Consider the following 14,477-nt stretch of genomic DNA (forward strand, 5'->3'; position numbering starts at 1 on the left):
TCCAGACTTCATCTTCTCCTTCTCCTTCTTCTGCATCTTCTGATTCACCCTCCAGACTTCATCTTCTCCTTCTCCTTCTTCTGCTTCTTCTGATTCACCCTCCAGACTTCACCTTCTCCTTCTCCTTCTTCTACTTCTTCTGATTCACCCTCCAGACTTCACCTTCTCCTTCTCCTTCTTCTACTTCTTCTGATTCACCCTCCAGTCTTCACATTCTCCTTCTCCTTCTTCTGTTTCTTCTGCTTCAGCCTCCAGACTTCACCTTCTCCTTCTCTTTCTTCTGATTCTTCTGATTCACCATCCAGACTTCACCTTCTCCTTCTCCTTCTTCTGATTCTTCTGATTCACCCTCCAGACTTCACCTTCTCCTTCTCCTTCTTCTGCTTCTTCTGATTCACCCTACTGGCTTCACCTTCTCCTTCTCCTTCTTCTACTTCTTCTGATTCACCCTCCTGACTTCACCTTCTCCTTCTCCTTCTTCTCCTTCTTCTGCTTCACCCTCCAGACTTCACCTTCTCCTTCTCCTTCTTCTACCTCTTCTGATTCACCCTCCAGACTTCACCTTCTCCTTCTCCTTCTTCTGCTTCTTCTGATTCACCCTCCAGACTTCACCTTCTCCTTCTCCTTATTCTGCTTCTTCTGATTCACCCTCCAGACTTCACCTTCTCCTTCTCCTTATTCTGCTTCTTCTGATTCAACCTCCAGACTTCACCTTCTCCTTCTCCTTCTTCTGCTTGTTCTGATTCACCCTCCAGATTTCACCTTCTCCTTCTCCTTCTTCTGTTTCTTCTGATTCGCCCTCCAGACTTCACCTTTTCCTTCTCCTTCTTCTGCTTCTTCTGATTCACCCTCCTGACTTCACCTTCTCCTTCTCCTTCTTCTACTTCTTCTGATTCACCCTCCTGACTTCACCTTCTCCTTCTCCTTCTTCTACTTCTTCTGCTTCACCCCCCAGACTTCACCTTCTCCGTTCCTTCTTCTACTTCTTCTGATTCACCCTCCAGACTTCACCTTCTCCTTCTCCTTCTTCTGCTTCTTCTGATTCACCCTCCAGACTACACCTTCTCCTTCTCCTTATTCTGCTTCTTCTGATTCACCCTCCAGACTTCACCTTCTCCTTCTCCTTCTTCTGCTTCTTCTGATTCACCCTCCAGACTTCACCTTCTACTTCTCCTTCTTCTGCTTCTTCTGATTCACCCTCCAGACATCACCTTCTCCTTCTCCTTCTTCTGCTTCTTCTGATTCACCCTCCAGACTTCACCTTCTCCTTCTCCTTCTTCTACTTCTTCTGATTCACCCTCCAGACTTCACCTTCTCCTTCTCTTTCTTCTGCTTCTTCTGATTCACCCTCCAGACTTCACCTTCTCCTTCTCCTTCTTCTGATTCACCCTCCACACTTCACCATCTCCTTCTCCTTCTCCTTCTTCTACTTCTTCTGATACACCCTCCTGACTTCACCTTCTCCTTCTCCTTCTTCTACTTCTTCTGCTTCACCCTCCAGACTTCACCTTCTCCTTCTCCTTTTTCTACTTCTTCTGATTCACCCTCCAGACTTCACCTTCTCCTTCTCCTTCTTCTACTTCTTCTGATTCACCCTACAGACTTCACCTTCTCCTTCTCCTTCTTCTGCTTCTTCTGATTCACCCTCCAGACTTCACCTTCTCCTTCTCCTTATTCTGCTTCTTCTGTTTCACCCTCCAGACTTCACCTTCTCCTTCTCCTTCTTCTGCTTCTTCTGATTCACCCTCCAGACTTCACCTTCTCCTTCTCCTTCTTCTGCTTCTTCTGATTCACCCTCCAGACTTCACCTTCTCCTTCTCCTTCTTCTACTTCTTCTGATTCACCCTCCAGACTTCACCTTCTCCTTCTCCTTCTTCTGCTTCTTCTGATTCACCCTCCAGACTTCACCTTCTCCTTCTCCTTCGTCTACTTCCTCTGATACACCCTCCAGACTTCACCTTCTCCTTCTCCTTCTTCTACTTCTTCTGATTCACCCTCCAGACTTCACCTTCTCCTTCTCCTTCTTCTACTTCTTCTGATTCACCCTCCAGTCTTCACCTTCTCCTTCTCCTTCTTCTGTTTCTTCTGTTTCACCCTCCAGACTTCATCTTCTCCTTCTCCTTCTTCTCCTTCTTCTGATTCACCCTCCAGACTTCACCTTCTCCTTCTCCTTCTTCTACTTATTCTGATTCACCCTCCAGACTTCATCTTCTCCTTCTCCTTCTGCTCCTTCTTCTGATTCACCCTCCAGACTTCACCTTCTCCTTCTCCTTCTTCTGCTTCTTCTGATTCACCCTCCAGACTTCACCTTCTCCTTCTCCTTCTTCTACTTCTTCTGATTCACCCTCCAGACTTCACCTTCTCCTTCTCCTTCTTCTACTTCTTCTGATTCACCCTCCAGTCTTCACCTTCTCCTTCTCCTTCTTCTGTTTCTTCTGCTTCACCCTCCAGACTTCACCTTCTCCTTCTCTTTCTTCTGCTTCTTCTGATTCACCCTCCAGACTTCACCTTCTCCTTCTCCTTCTTCTGATTCTTCTGATTCACCCTCCAGACTTCACCTTCTCCTTCTCCTTCTTCTGCTTCTTCTGATTCACCCTCCAGACCTCACCTTCTCCTTCTCCTTCTTCTACTTCTTCTGATTCACCCTCCTGACTTCACCTTCTCCTTCTCCTTCATCTACTTCTTCTGCTTCACCCTCCAGACTTCACCTTCTCCTTCTCCTTCTTCTACTTCTTCTGATTCACCCTCCAGACTTCACCTTCTCCTTCTCCTTCTTCTACTTCTTCTGATTCACCCTCCAGACTTCACCTTCTCCTTCTCCTTCTTCTACTTCTTCTGATTCACCCTCCAGACTTCACCTTCTCCTTCTCCTTCTTCTGCTTCTTCTGATTCACCCTCCAGACTTCACCTTCTCCTTCTCCTTATTCTGCTTCTTCTGATTCACCCTCCAGACTTCACCTTCTCCTTCTCCTTCTTCTGCTTCTTCTGATTCACCCTCCAGACTTCACCTTCTCCTTCTCCTTCTTCTGCTTCTTCTGATTCACCCTCCAGACTTCACCTTCTCCTTCTCCTTCTTCTACTTCTTCTGATTCACCCTCCAGACTTCACATTCTCCTTCTCCTTCTTCTGCTTCTTCTGATTCACCCTCCAGACTTCACCTTCTCCTTCTCCTTCGTCTACTTCTTCTGATTCACCCTCCAGACTACACCTTCTCCTTCTCCTTCTTCTACTTCTTCTGATTCACCCTCCAGACTTCACCTTCTCCTTCTACTTCTCTTTCTTCTGATTCACCCTCCAGACTTCATCTTCTCCTTCTCCTTCTTTTACTTCTTCTGATTCACCCTCCAGACTTCACCTTCTCCTTCTCCTTCTTCTACTTCTTCTGATTCACCCTCCAGACTTCCTCTTCTCCTTCTCCTTCTTCTGCTTCTTCTGATTCACCCTCCAGACTTCACCTTCTCCTTCTCCTTCTTCTGCTTCTTCTGATTCACCCTCCAGACTTCAACATCTCCTTCTCCTTCTTCTACTTCTTCTGATTCACCCTCCAGACATCACCTTCTCCTTCTCCTTCTTCTACTTCTTCTGATTCACCCTCCAGTCTTCACCTTCTCCTTCTCCTTCTTCTGTTTCTTCTGCTTCACCCTCCAGACTTCACCTTCTCCTTCTCCTTCTTCTGCTTCTTCTGCTTCACACTCCAGACTTCACCTTCTCCTTCTCCTTCTTCTGCTTCTTCTGCTGCGCCCTCCAGGCTTCACCTTCTCCTTCTCCTTCTTGTGCTTCTTCTGCTTCACCGTCCTGACTTCACCTTCTCCTTCTCCTTCTTCTACTTCTTCTGCTACACCCCCCTGACTTCACCTGCTCCTTCTCCTTCTTCTGCTTCTTCTGATTCACCCTCCTAAATTCACCTTCTCCTTCTCCTTCTTCTGCTTCTTCTGATTCACCCTCCTGATTTCTCCTTCTCCTTCTCCTTCTTCTGCTTCTTCTGATTCACCCTCCAGACTTCACCTTCTCCTTCTCCTTCTTCTGCTTCTTCTGATTCACCCTCCAGACTTCACCTTCTCCTTCTCCTTCTTCTACTTCTTCTGATTCACCCTCCAGTCTTCACATTCTCCTTCTCCTTCTTCTGTTTCTTCTGCTTCAGCCTCCAGACTTCACCTTCTCCTTCTCTTTCTTCTGATTCTTCTGATTCACCATCCAGACTTCACCTTCTCCTTCTCCTTCTTCTGATTCTTCTGATTCACCCTCCAGACTTCACCTTCTCCTTCTCCTTCTTCTGCTTCTTCTGATTCACCCTACTGGCTTCACCTTCTCCTTCTCCTTCTTCTACTTCTTCTGATTCACCCTCCTGACTTCACCTTCTCCTTCTCCTTCTTCTCCTTCTTCTGCTTCACCCTCCAGACTTCACCTTCTCCTTCTCCTTCTTCTACCTCTTCTGATTCACCCTCCAGACTTCACCTTCTCCTTCTCCTTCTTCTGCTTCTTCTGATTCACCCTCCAGACTTCACCTTCTCCTTCTCCTTATTCTGCTTCTTCTGATTCACCCTCCAGACTTCACCTTCTCCTTCTCCTTATTCTGCTTCTTCTGATTCAACCTCCAGACTTCACCTTCTCCTTCTCCTTCTTCTGCTTGTTCTGATTCACCCTCCAGATTTCACCTTCTCCTTCTCCTTCTTCTGTTTCTTCTGATTCGCCCTCCAGACTTCACCTTTTCCTTCTCCTTCTTCTGCTTCTTCTGATTCACCCTCCTGACTTCACCTTCTCCTTCTCCTTCTTCTACTTCTTCTGATTCACCCTCCTGACTTCACCTTCTCCTTCTCCTTCTTCTACTTCTTCTGCTTCACCCCCCAGACTTCACCTTCTCCGTTCCTTCTTCTACTTCTTCTGATTCACCCTCCAGACTTCACCTTCTCCTTCTCCTTCTTCTGCTTCTTCTGATTCACCCTCCAGACTACACCTTCTCCTTCTCCTTATTCTGCTTCTTCTGATTCACCCTCCAGACTTCACCTTCTCCTTCTCCTTCTTCTGCTTCTTCTGATTCACCCTCCAGACTTCACCTTCTACTTCTCCTTCTTCTGCTTCTTCTGATTCACCCTCCAGACATCACCTTCTCCTTCTCCTTCTTCTGCTTCTTCTGATTCACCCTCCAGACTTCACCTTCTCCTTCTCCTTCTTCTACTTCTTCTGATTCACCCTCCAGACTTCACCTTCTCCTTCTCTTTCTTCTGCTTCTTCTGATTCACCCTCCAGACTTCACCTTCTCCTTCTCCTTCTTCTGATTCACCCTCCACACTTCACCATCTCCTTCTCCTTCTTCTGCTTCTTCTGATTCACCCTCCTGACTTCACCTTCTCCTTCTCCTTCTTCTACTTCTTCTGATACACCCTCCTGACTTCACCTTCTCCTTCTCCTTCTTCTACTTCTTCTGCTTCACCCTCCAGACTTCACCTTCTCCTTCTCCTTTTTCTACTTCTTCTGATTCACCCTCCAGACTTCACCTTCTCCTTCTCCTTCTTCTACTTCTTCTGATTCACCCTACAGACTTCACCTTCTCCTTCTCCTTCTTCTGCTTCTTCTGATTCACCCTCCAGACTTCACCTTCTCCTTCTCCTTATTCTGCTTCTTCTGTTTCACCCTCCAGACTTCACCTTCTCCTTCTCCTTCTTCTGCTTCTTCTGATTCACCCTCCAGACTTCACCTTCTCCTTCTCCTTCTTCTGCTTCTTCTGATTCACCCTCCAGACTTCACCTTCTCCTTCTCCTTCTTCTACTTCTTCTGATTCACCCTCCAGACTTCACCTTCTCCTTCTCCTTCTTCTGCTTCTTCTGATTCACCCTCCAGACTTCACCTTCTCCTTCTCCTTCGTCTACTTCCTCTGATACACCCTCCAGACTTCACCTTCTCCTTCTCCTTCTTCTACTTCTTCTGATTCACCCTCCAGACTTCACCTTCTCCTTCTCCTTCTTCTACTTCTTCTGATTCACCCTCCAGTCTTCACCTTCTCCTTCTCCTTCTTCTGTTTCTTCTGTTTCACCCTCCAGACTTCATCTTCTCCTTCTCCTTCTTCTCCTTCTTCTGATTCACCCTCCAGACTTCACCTTCTCCTTCTTCTACTTATTCTGATTCACCCTCCAGACTTCATCTTCTCCTTCTCCTTCTGCTCCTTCTTCTGATTCACCCTCCAGACTTCACCTTCTCCTTCTCCTTCTTCTGCTTCTTCTGATTCACCCTCCAGACTTCACCTTCTCCTTCTCCTTCTTCTACTTCTTCTGATTCACCCTCCAGACTTCACCTTCTCCTTCTCCTTCTTCTACTTCTTCTGATTCACCCTCCAGTCTTCACCTTCTCCTTCTCCTTCTTCTGTTTCTTCTGCTTCACCCTCCAGACTTCACCTTCTCCTTCTCTTTCTTCTGCTTCTTCTGATTCACCCTCCAGACTTCACCTTCTCCTTCTCCTTCTTCTGATTCTTCTGATTCACCCTCCAGACTTCACCTTCTCCTTCTCCTTCTTCTGCTTCTTCTGATTCACCCTCCAGACCTCACCTTCTCCTTCTCCTTCTTCTACTTCTTCTGATTCACCCTCCTGACTTCACCTTCTCCTTCTCCTTCATCTACTTCTTCTGCTTCACCCTCCAGACTTCACCTTCTCCTTCTCCTTCTTCTACTTCTTCTGATTCACCCTCCAGACTTCACCTTCTCCTTCTCCTTCTTCTACTTCTTCTGATTCACCCTCCAGACTTCACCTTCTCCTTCTCCTTCTTCTACTTCTTCTGATTCACCCTCCAGACTTCACCTTCTCCTTCTCCTTCTTCTGCTTCTTCTGATTCACCCTCCAGACTTCACCTTCTCCTTCTCCTTATTCTGCTTCTTCTGATTCACCCTCCAGACTTCACCTTCTCCTTCTCCTTCTTCTGCTTCTTCTGATTCACCCTCCAGACTTCACCTTCTCCTTCTCCTTCTTCTGCTTCTTCTGATTCACCCTCCAGACTTCACCTTCTCCTTCTCCTTCTTCTACTTCTTCTGATTCACCCTCCAGACTTCACATTCTCCTTCTCCTTCTTCTGCTTCTTCTGATTCACCCTCCAGACTTCACCTTCTCCTTCTCCTTCTTCTGCTTCTTCTGCTTCACACTCCAGACTTCACCTTCTCCTTCTCCTTCTTCTGCTTCTTCTGCTGCGCCCTCCAGGCTTCACCTTCTCCTTCTCCTTCTTGTGCTTCTTCTGCTTCACCGTCCTGACTTCACCTTCTCCTTCTCCTTCTTCTACTTCTTCTGCTACACCCCCCTGACTTCACCTGCTCCTTCTCCTTCTTCTGCTTCTTCTGATTCACCCTCCTAAATTCACCTTCTCCTTCTCCTTCTTCTGCTTCTTCTGATTCACCCTCCTGATTTCTCCTTCTCCTTCTCCTTCTTCTGCTTCTTCTGATTCACCCTCCAGACTTCACCTTCTCCTTCTCCTTCTTCTGCTTCTTCTGATTCACCCTCCAGACTTCACCTTCTCCTTCTCCTTCTTCTGCTTCTTTTGCTTCACCCTCCAGACTTCACCTTCTCCTTCTCCTTCTTCTGCTTCTTCTGCTTCACCCTCCTGACTTCACCTTCTCCTTCTCCTTCTTCTACTTCTTCTGATTCACCCTCCAGACTTCACCTTCTCCTTCTCCTTCTTCTGCTTCTTCTGCTTCACCCTCCAGACTTCACCTTCTCCTTCTCCTTCTTCTGCTTCTTCTGCTTCGCCCTCCAGACTTCACCTTCTCCTTCTCCTTCTTCTGCTTCTTCTGCTTCACTCTCCTGACTTCACCTTCTCCTTCTCCTTCTTCTACTTCTTCTGATTCACCCTCCAGACTTCACCCTCTCCTTCTCCTTCTTCTGCTTCTTCTGCTTCACCCTCCAGACTTCACCTTCTCCTTCTCCTTCTTCTGCTTCTTCTGCTTCACCGTCCTGACTTCACCTTCTCCTTCTCCTTCTTCTACTTCTTCTGCTTCACCCCCCTGACTTCACCTGCTCCTTCTCCTTCTTCTGCTTCTTCTGATTCACCCTCCTAACTTCACCTTCTCCTTCTCCTTCTTCTGCTTCTTCTGATTCACCCTCCAGACTTCACCTTCTCCTTCTCCTTCTTCTACTTCGTCTGATTCACCCTCCAGACTTCACCTTCTCCTTCTCCTTCTTCTACTTCTTCTGATTCACCCTCCAGTATTCACCTACTCCTTCTCCTTCTTCTGTTTCTTCTGCTTCACCCTCCAGACTTCACCTTCTCCTTCACTTTCTTCTGCTTCTTCTGATTCACCCTCCAGACTTCATCTTCTCCTTCTCCTTCTTCTGATTCTTCTGATTCACCCTCCAGACTTCACCTTCTCCTTCTCCTTCTTCTGCTTCTTCTGATTCACCCTCCTGACTTCACCTTCTCCTTCTCCTTCTTCTACTTCTTCTGCTTCACCCTCCAGACTTCACCTTCTCCTTCTCCTTCTTCTACTTCTTCTGATTCACCCTCCAGACTTCACCTTCTCCTTCTCCTTCTTCTGCTTCTTCTGATTCACCCTCCAGACTTCACCTTCTCCTTCTCCTTATTCTGCTTCTTCTGATTCACCCTCCAGACTTCACCTTCTCCTTCTCCTTCTTCTGCTTCTTCTGATTCACCCTCCAGACTTCACCTTTTCCTTCTCCTTCTTCTGCTTCTTCTGATTCACCCTCCAGACTTCACCTTCTCCTTCTCCTTCTTCTGCTTCTTCTGATTCACCCTCCAGACTTCACCTTCTCCTTCTCCTTCTTCTACTTCTTCTGATTCACCCTCCAGACTTCACCTTCTCCTTCTCTTTCTTCTGCTTCTTCTGATTCACCCTCCAGACTTCACCTTCTCCTTCTCCTTCTTCTAATTCTTCTGATTCACCCTCCAGACTTCACCTTCTCCTTCTCCTTCTTCTGCTTCTTCTGATTCACCCTCCAGACTTCACCTTCTCCTTCTCCTTCGTCTACTTCTTCTGATTCACCCTCCAGACTACACCTTCTCCTTCTCCTTCTTCTACTTCTTCTCATTCACCCTCCAGACTTCACCTTCTCCTTCTCCTTCTTCTCTTTCTTCTGATTCACCCTCCAGACTTCATCTTCTCCTTCTCCTTCTTCTACTTGTTCTGATTCACCCTCCAGACTTCACCTTCTCCTTCTCCTTCTTCTACTTCTTCTGATTCACCCTCCAGACTTCATCTTCTCCTTCTCCTTCTTCTGCTTCTTCTGATTCACCCTCCAGACTTCACCTTCTCCTTCTCCTTCTTCTACTTCTTCTCATTCACCCTCCAGACTTCACCTTCTCCTTCTCCTTCTTCTCTTTCTTCTGATTCACCCTCCAGACTTCATCTTCTCCTTCTCCTTCTTCTGCTTCTTCTGATTCACCCTCCAGACTTCAACTTCTCCTTCTCCTTCTTCTACTTGTTCTGATTCACCCTCCAGACTTCACCTTCTCCTTCTCCTTCTTCTACTTCTTCTGATTCACCCTCCAGACTTCATCTTCTCCTTCTCCTTCTTCTACTTCTTCTCATTCACCCTCCAGACTTCTCCTTCTCCTTCTCCTTCTTCTCTTTCTTCTGATTCACCCTCCAGACTTCATCTTCTCCTTCTCCTTCTTCTACTTGTTCTGATTCACCCTCCAGACTTCACCTTCTCCTTCTCCTTCTTCTACTTCTTCTGATTCACCCTCCAGACTTCATCTTCTCCTTCTCCTTCTTCTGCTTCTTCTGATTCACCCTCCAGACTACACCTTCTCCTTCTCCTTCTTCTACTTCTTCTCATTCACCCTCCAGACTTCACCTTCTCCTTCTCCTTCTTCTCTTTCTTCTGATTCACCCTCCAGACTTCATCTTCTCCTTCTCCTTCTTCTGCTTCTTCTGATTCACCCTCCAGACTTCAACTTCTCCTTCTCCTTCTTCTACTTCTTCTGATTCACCCTCCAGACTTTACCTTCTCCTTCTCCTTCTTCTACTTCTTCTGATTCACCCTCCAGTCTTCACTTTCTCCTTCTCCTTCTTCTGTTTCTTCTGCTTCACCCTCCAGACTTCACCTTCTCCTTCTCCTTCTTCTGCTTCTTCTGCTTCACACTCCAGACTTCACCTTCTCCTTCTCCTTCTTCTGCTTCTTCTGCTGCGCCCTCCAGGCTTCACCTTCTCCTTCTCCTTCTTCTGCTTCTTCTGCTTCACCGTCCTGACTTCACCTTCTCCTTCTCCTTCTTCTACTTCTTCTGCTACACCCCCCTGACTTCACCTGCTCCTTCTCCTTCTTCTGCTTCTTCTGATTCACCCTCCTAAATTCACCTTCTCCTTCTCCTTCTTCTGCTTCTTCTGATTCACCCTCCTGACTTCACCTTCTCCTTCTCCTTCTTCTGCTTCTTCTGATTCACCCTCCAGACTTCACCTTCTCCTTCTCCTTCTTCTGCTTCTTCTGATTCACCCTCCAGACTTCACCTTCTCCTTCTCCTTCTTCTGCTTCTTCTGCTTCACCCTCCAGACTTCACCTTCTCCTTCTCCTTCTTCTGCTTCTTCTGCTTCACCCTCCTGACTTCACCTTCTCCTTCTCCTTCTTCTGCTTCTTCTGATTCACCCTCCTGACTTCACCTTCTCCTTCTCCTTCTTCTACTTCTTCTGATTCACCCTCCAGTCTTCACCTACTCCTTCTCCTTCTTCTGTTTCTTCTGCTTCACCCTCCAGACTTCACCTTCTCCTTCTCTTTCTTCTGCTTCTTCTGATTCACCCTCCAGACTTCATCTTCTCCTTCTCCTTCTTCTGATTCTTCTGATTCACCCTCCAGACTTCACCTTCTCCTTCTCCTTCTTCTACTTCTTCTGATTCACCCTCCAGACTTGACCTTCTCCTTCTCTTTCTTCTGCTTCTTCTGATTCACCCTCCAGACTTCACCTTCTCCTTCTCCTTCTTCTACTTCTTCTGATTCACCCTCCAGACTTCACCTTCTCCTTCTCCTTCTTCTGCTTCTTCTGATTCACCCTCCAGACTTCACCTTCTCCTTCTCCTTCGTCTACGTCTTCTGATTCACCCTCCAGACTACACCTTCTCCTTCTCCTTCTTCTACTTCTTCTCATTCACCCTCCAGACTTCACCTTCTCCTTCTCCTTCTCTTTCTTCTGATTCACCCTCCAGACTTCACCTTCTCCTTCTCCTTCTTCTACTTCTTCTGATTCACCCTCCAGACTTCACCTTCTCCTTCTCCTTCTTCTACTTCTTCTGAGTCACCCTCCAGACTTCACCGTCTCCTTCTCCTTCTTCTACTTCTTATGATTCACCCTCCTAACTTCACCTTCTCCTTCTCCTTCTTCTGCTTCTTCTGCTTCACCCTCCAGACTTCACCTTCTCCTTCTCCTTCTTCTGCTTCTTCTGCTTCACCCTCCTGACTTCACCTTCTCCTTCTCCTTCTTCTCCTTCTTCTGCTTCACCCTCCAGACTTCACCTTCTCGTTCTCCTTCTTCTGCTTCTTCTGCTGCGCCCTCCAGACTTCACCTTCTCCTTCTCCTTCTTCTGCTTCTTCTGCTTCACCCTCCTGACTTCACCTTCTCCTTCTCCTTCTTCTACTTCTTCTGCTTCACCCCCCTGACTTCACCTTCTCCTTCTCCTTCTTCTGCTTCTTCTGATTCACCCTCCTAAATTCACCTTCTCCTTCTCCTTCTTCTGCTTCTTCTGATTCACCCTCCTGACTTCACCTTCTCCTTCTCCTTCTTCTGCTTTTTCTGATTCACCCTCCAGACTTCACCTTCTCCTTCTCCTTCTTCTGCTTCTTCTGATTCACCCTCCAGACTTCACCTTCTCCTTCTCCTTCTTCTGCTTCTTCTGATTCACCCTCCAGACCTCACCTTCTCCTTCTCCTTCTTCTGCTTCTTCTGATTCACCCTCCAGACTTCATCTTCTCCTTCTCCTTCTTCTGCTTCTTCTGATTCACCCTCCAGACTTCACCTTCTCCTTCTCCTTCTTCTGATTCTTCTGATTCACCCTCCAGACTTCACCTTCTCCTTCTGCTTCTTCTACTTCTTCTGATTCACCCTCCAGACTTCACCTTCTCCTTCTCCTTCTTCTACTTCTTCCGATTCACCCTCCAGTCTTCACCTTCTCCTTCTCCTTCTTCTGCTTCTTCTGATTCACCCTCCTGACTTCACCCTCTCCTTCTCCTTCTTCTACTTCTTCTGATTCACCCTCCTGACTTCACCTTCTCCTTCTCCTTCTTCTGCTTCTTCTGCTTCGCCCTCCAGACTTCACCTTCTCCTTCTCCTTCTTCTGCTTCTTCTGCTTCACTCTCCTGACTTCACATTCTCCTTCTCCTTCTTCTACTTCTTCTGATTCACCCTCCAGACTTCACCCTCTCCTTCTCCTTCTTCTGCTTCTTCTGCTTCACCCTCCAGACTTCACCTTCTCCTTCTCCTTCTTCTGCTTCTTCTGCTTCACCGTCCTGACTTCACCTTCTCCTTCTCCTTCTTCTACTTCTTCTGCTTCACCCCCCTGACTTCACCTGCTCCTTCTCCTTCTTCTGCTTCTTCTGATTCACCCTCCTAACTTCACCTTCTCCTTCTCCTTCTTCTGCTTCTTCTGATTCACGCTCCTGACTTCACCTTTTCCTTCTCCTTCTTCTGCTTCTTCTGATTCACCCTCCAGACTTCACCTTCTCCTTCTCCTTCCTCTGCTTCTTCTGATTCACCCTCCAGACTTCACCTTCTCCTTCTCCTTCTTCTGCTTCTTCTGATTCACCCTCCAGACCTCACCTTCTCCTTCTCCTTCTTCTACTTCTTCTGATTCACCCTCCAGACTTCATCTTCTCCTTCTCCTTCTTCTGCTTCTTCTGATTCACCCTCCAGACTTCACCTTCTCCTTCTCCTTCTTCTACTTCTTCTGATTCACCCTCCAGACTTCACCTTCTCCTTCTCCTTCTTCTACTTCGTCTGATTCACCCTCCAGACTTCACCTTCTCCTTCTCCTTCTTCTACTTCTTCTGATTCACCCTCCAGTCTTCACCTACTCCTTCTCCTTCTTCTGTTTCTTCTGCTTCACCCTCCAGACTTCCCCTTCTCCTTCTCTTTCTTCTGCTTCTTCTGATTCACCCTCCAGACTTCATCTTCTCCTTCTCCTTCTTCTGATTCTTCTGATTCACCCTCCAGACTTCACCTTCTCCTTCTCCTTCTTCTGCTTCTTCTGATTCACCCTCCTGACTTCACCTTCTCCTTCTCCTTCTTCTACTTCTTCTGCTTCACCCTCCAGACTTCACCTACCCCTTCTCCTTCTTCTACTTCTTCTGATTCACCCTCCAGACTTCACCTTCTCCTTCTCCTTCTTCTGCTTCTTCTGATTCACCCTCCAGACTTCACCTTCTCCTTCTCCTTATTCTGCTTCTTCTGATTCACCCTCCAGACTTCACCTTCTCCTTCTCCTTCTTCTGCTTCTTCTGATTCACCCTCCAGACTTCACCTTTTCCTTCTCCTTCTTCTGCTTCTTCTGATTCACCCTCCAGACTTCACCTTCTCCTTCTCCTTCTTCTGCTTCTTCTGATTCTCCCTCCAGACTTCACCTTTTCCTTCTCCTTCTTCTGCTTCTTCTGATTCACCCTCCAGACTTCACCTTCTCCTTCTCTTTCTTCTGCTTCTTCTGATTCTCCCTCCAGACTTCACCTTCTCCTTCTCCTTCTTCTGATTCTTCTGATTCACCCTCCAGACATCACCTTCTCCTTCTCCTTCTTCTGCTTCTTCTGATTCACCCTCCTGACTTCACCTTCTCCTTCTCCTTCTTCTACTTCTTCTGATTCACCCTCCTGACTTCACCTTCTCCTTCTCCTTCTTCAACTTCTTCTGCTTCACCCTCCAGACTTCACCTTCTCCTTCTCCTTATTCTGCTTCTTCTGGTTCACCCTCCAGACTTCACCTTCTCCTTCTCCTTCTTCTGCTTCTTCTGATTCACCCTCCAGACTTCACCTTCTCCTTCTCCTTCTTCTGCTTCTTCTGATTCACCCTCCAGACTTCACCTTCTCCTTCTTCTACTTCTTCTGATTCACCCTCCAGACTTCATCTTCTCCTTCTCCTTCTTCTGCTTCTTCTGATTCACCCTCCAGACTTCACCTTCTCCTTCTCCTTCTTCTACTTCTTCTGATTCACCCTCCAGACTTCACCTTCTCCTTCTCCTTCTTCTGTTTCTTCTGATTCACCCTCCAGACTTCACCTTCTCCTTCTCCTTCTTCTACTTCTTCTGATTCACCCTCCAGACTTCACCTTCTCCTTCTCCTTCTTCTACTTCTTCTGATTCACCCTCCAGACTTCATCTTCTCCTTCTCCTTCTTCTGCATCTTCTGATTCACCCTCCAGACTTCATCTTCTCCTTCTCCTTCTTCTGCTTCTTCTGATTCACCCTCCAGACTTCACCTTCTCTGTTCTGCCCTCGCAACGCGATTCTATGCAGAGCTAGACAGATAGCGAACAACTCGATATCTTCCAATAAAATCACAAGGCTTGACTTTTC

The sequence above is a fragment of the Somniosus microcephalus genome, unplaced genomic scaffold, assembly GCF_052327205.1.
Source record: "Somniosus microcephalus isolate GS21.2 unplaced genomic scaffold, FLI_Smic_1.0 unresolved_chr6, whole genome shotgun sequence".
Taxonomy (NCBI): Eukaryota; Metazoa; Chordata; class Chondrichthyes; order Squaliformes; family Somniosidae; genus Somniosus; species Somniosus microcephalus.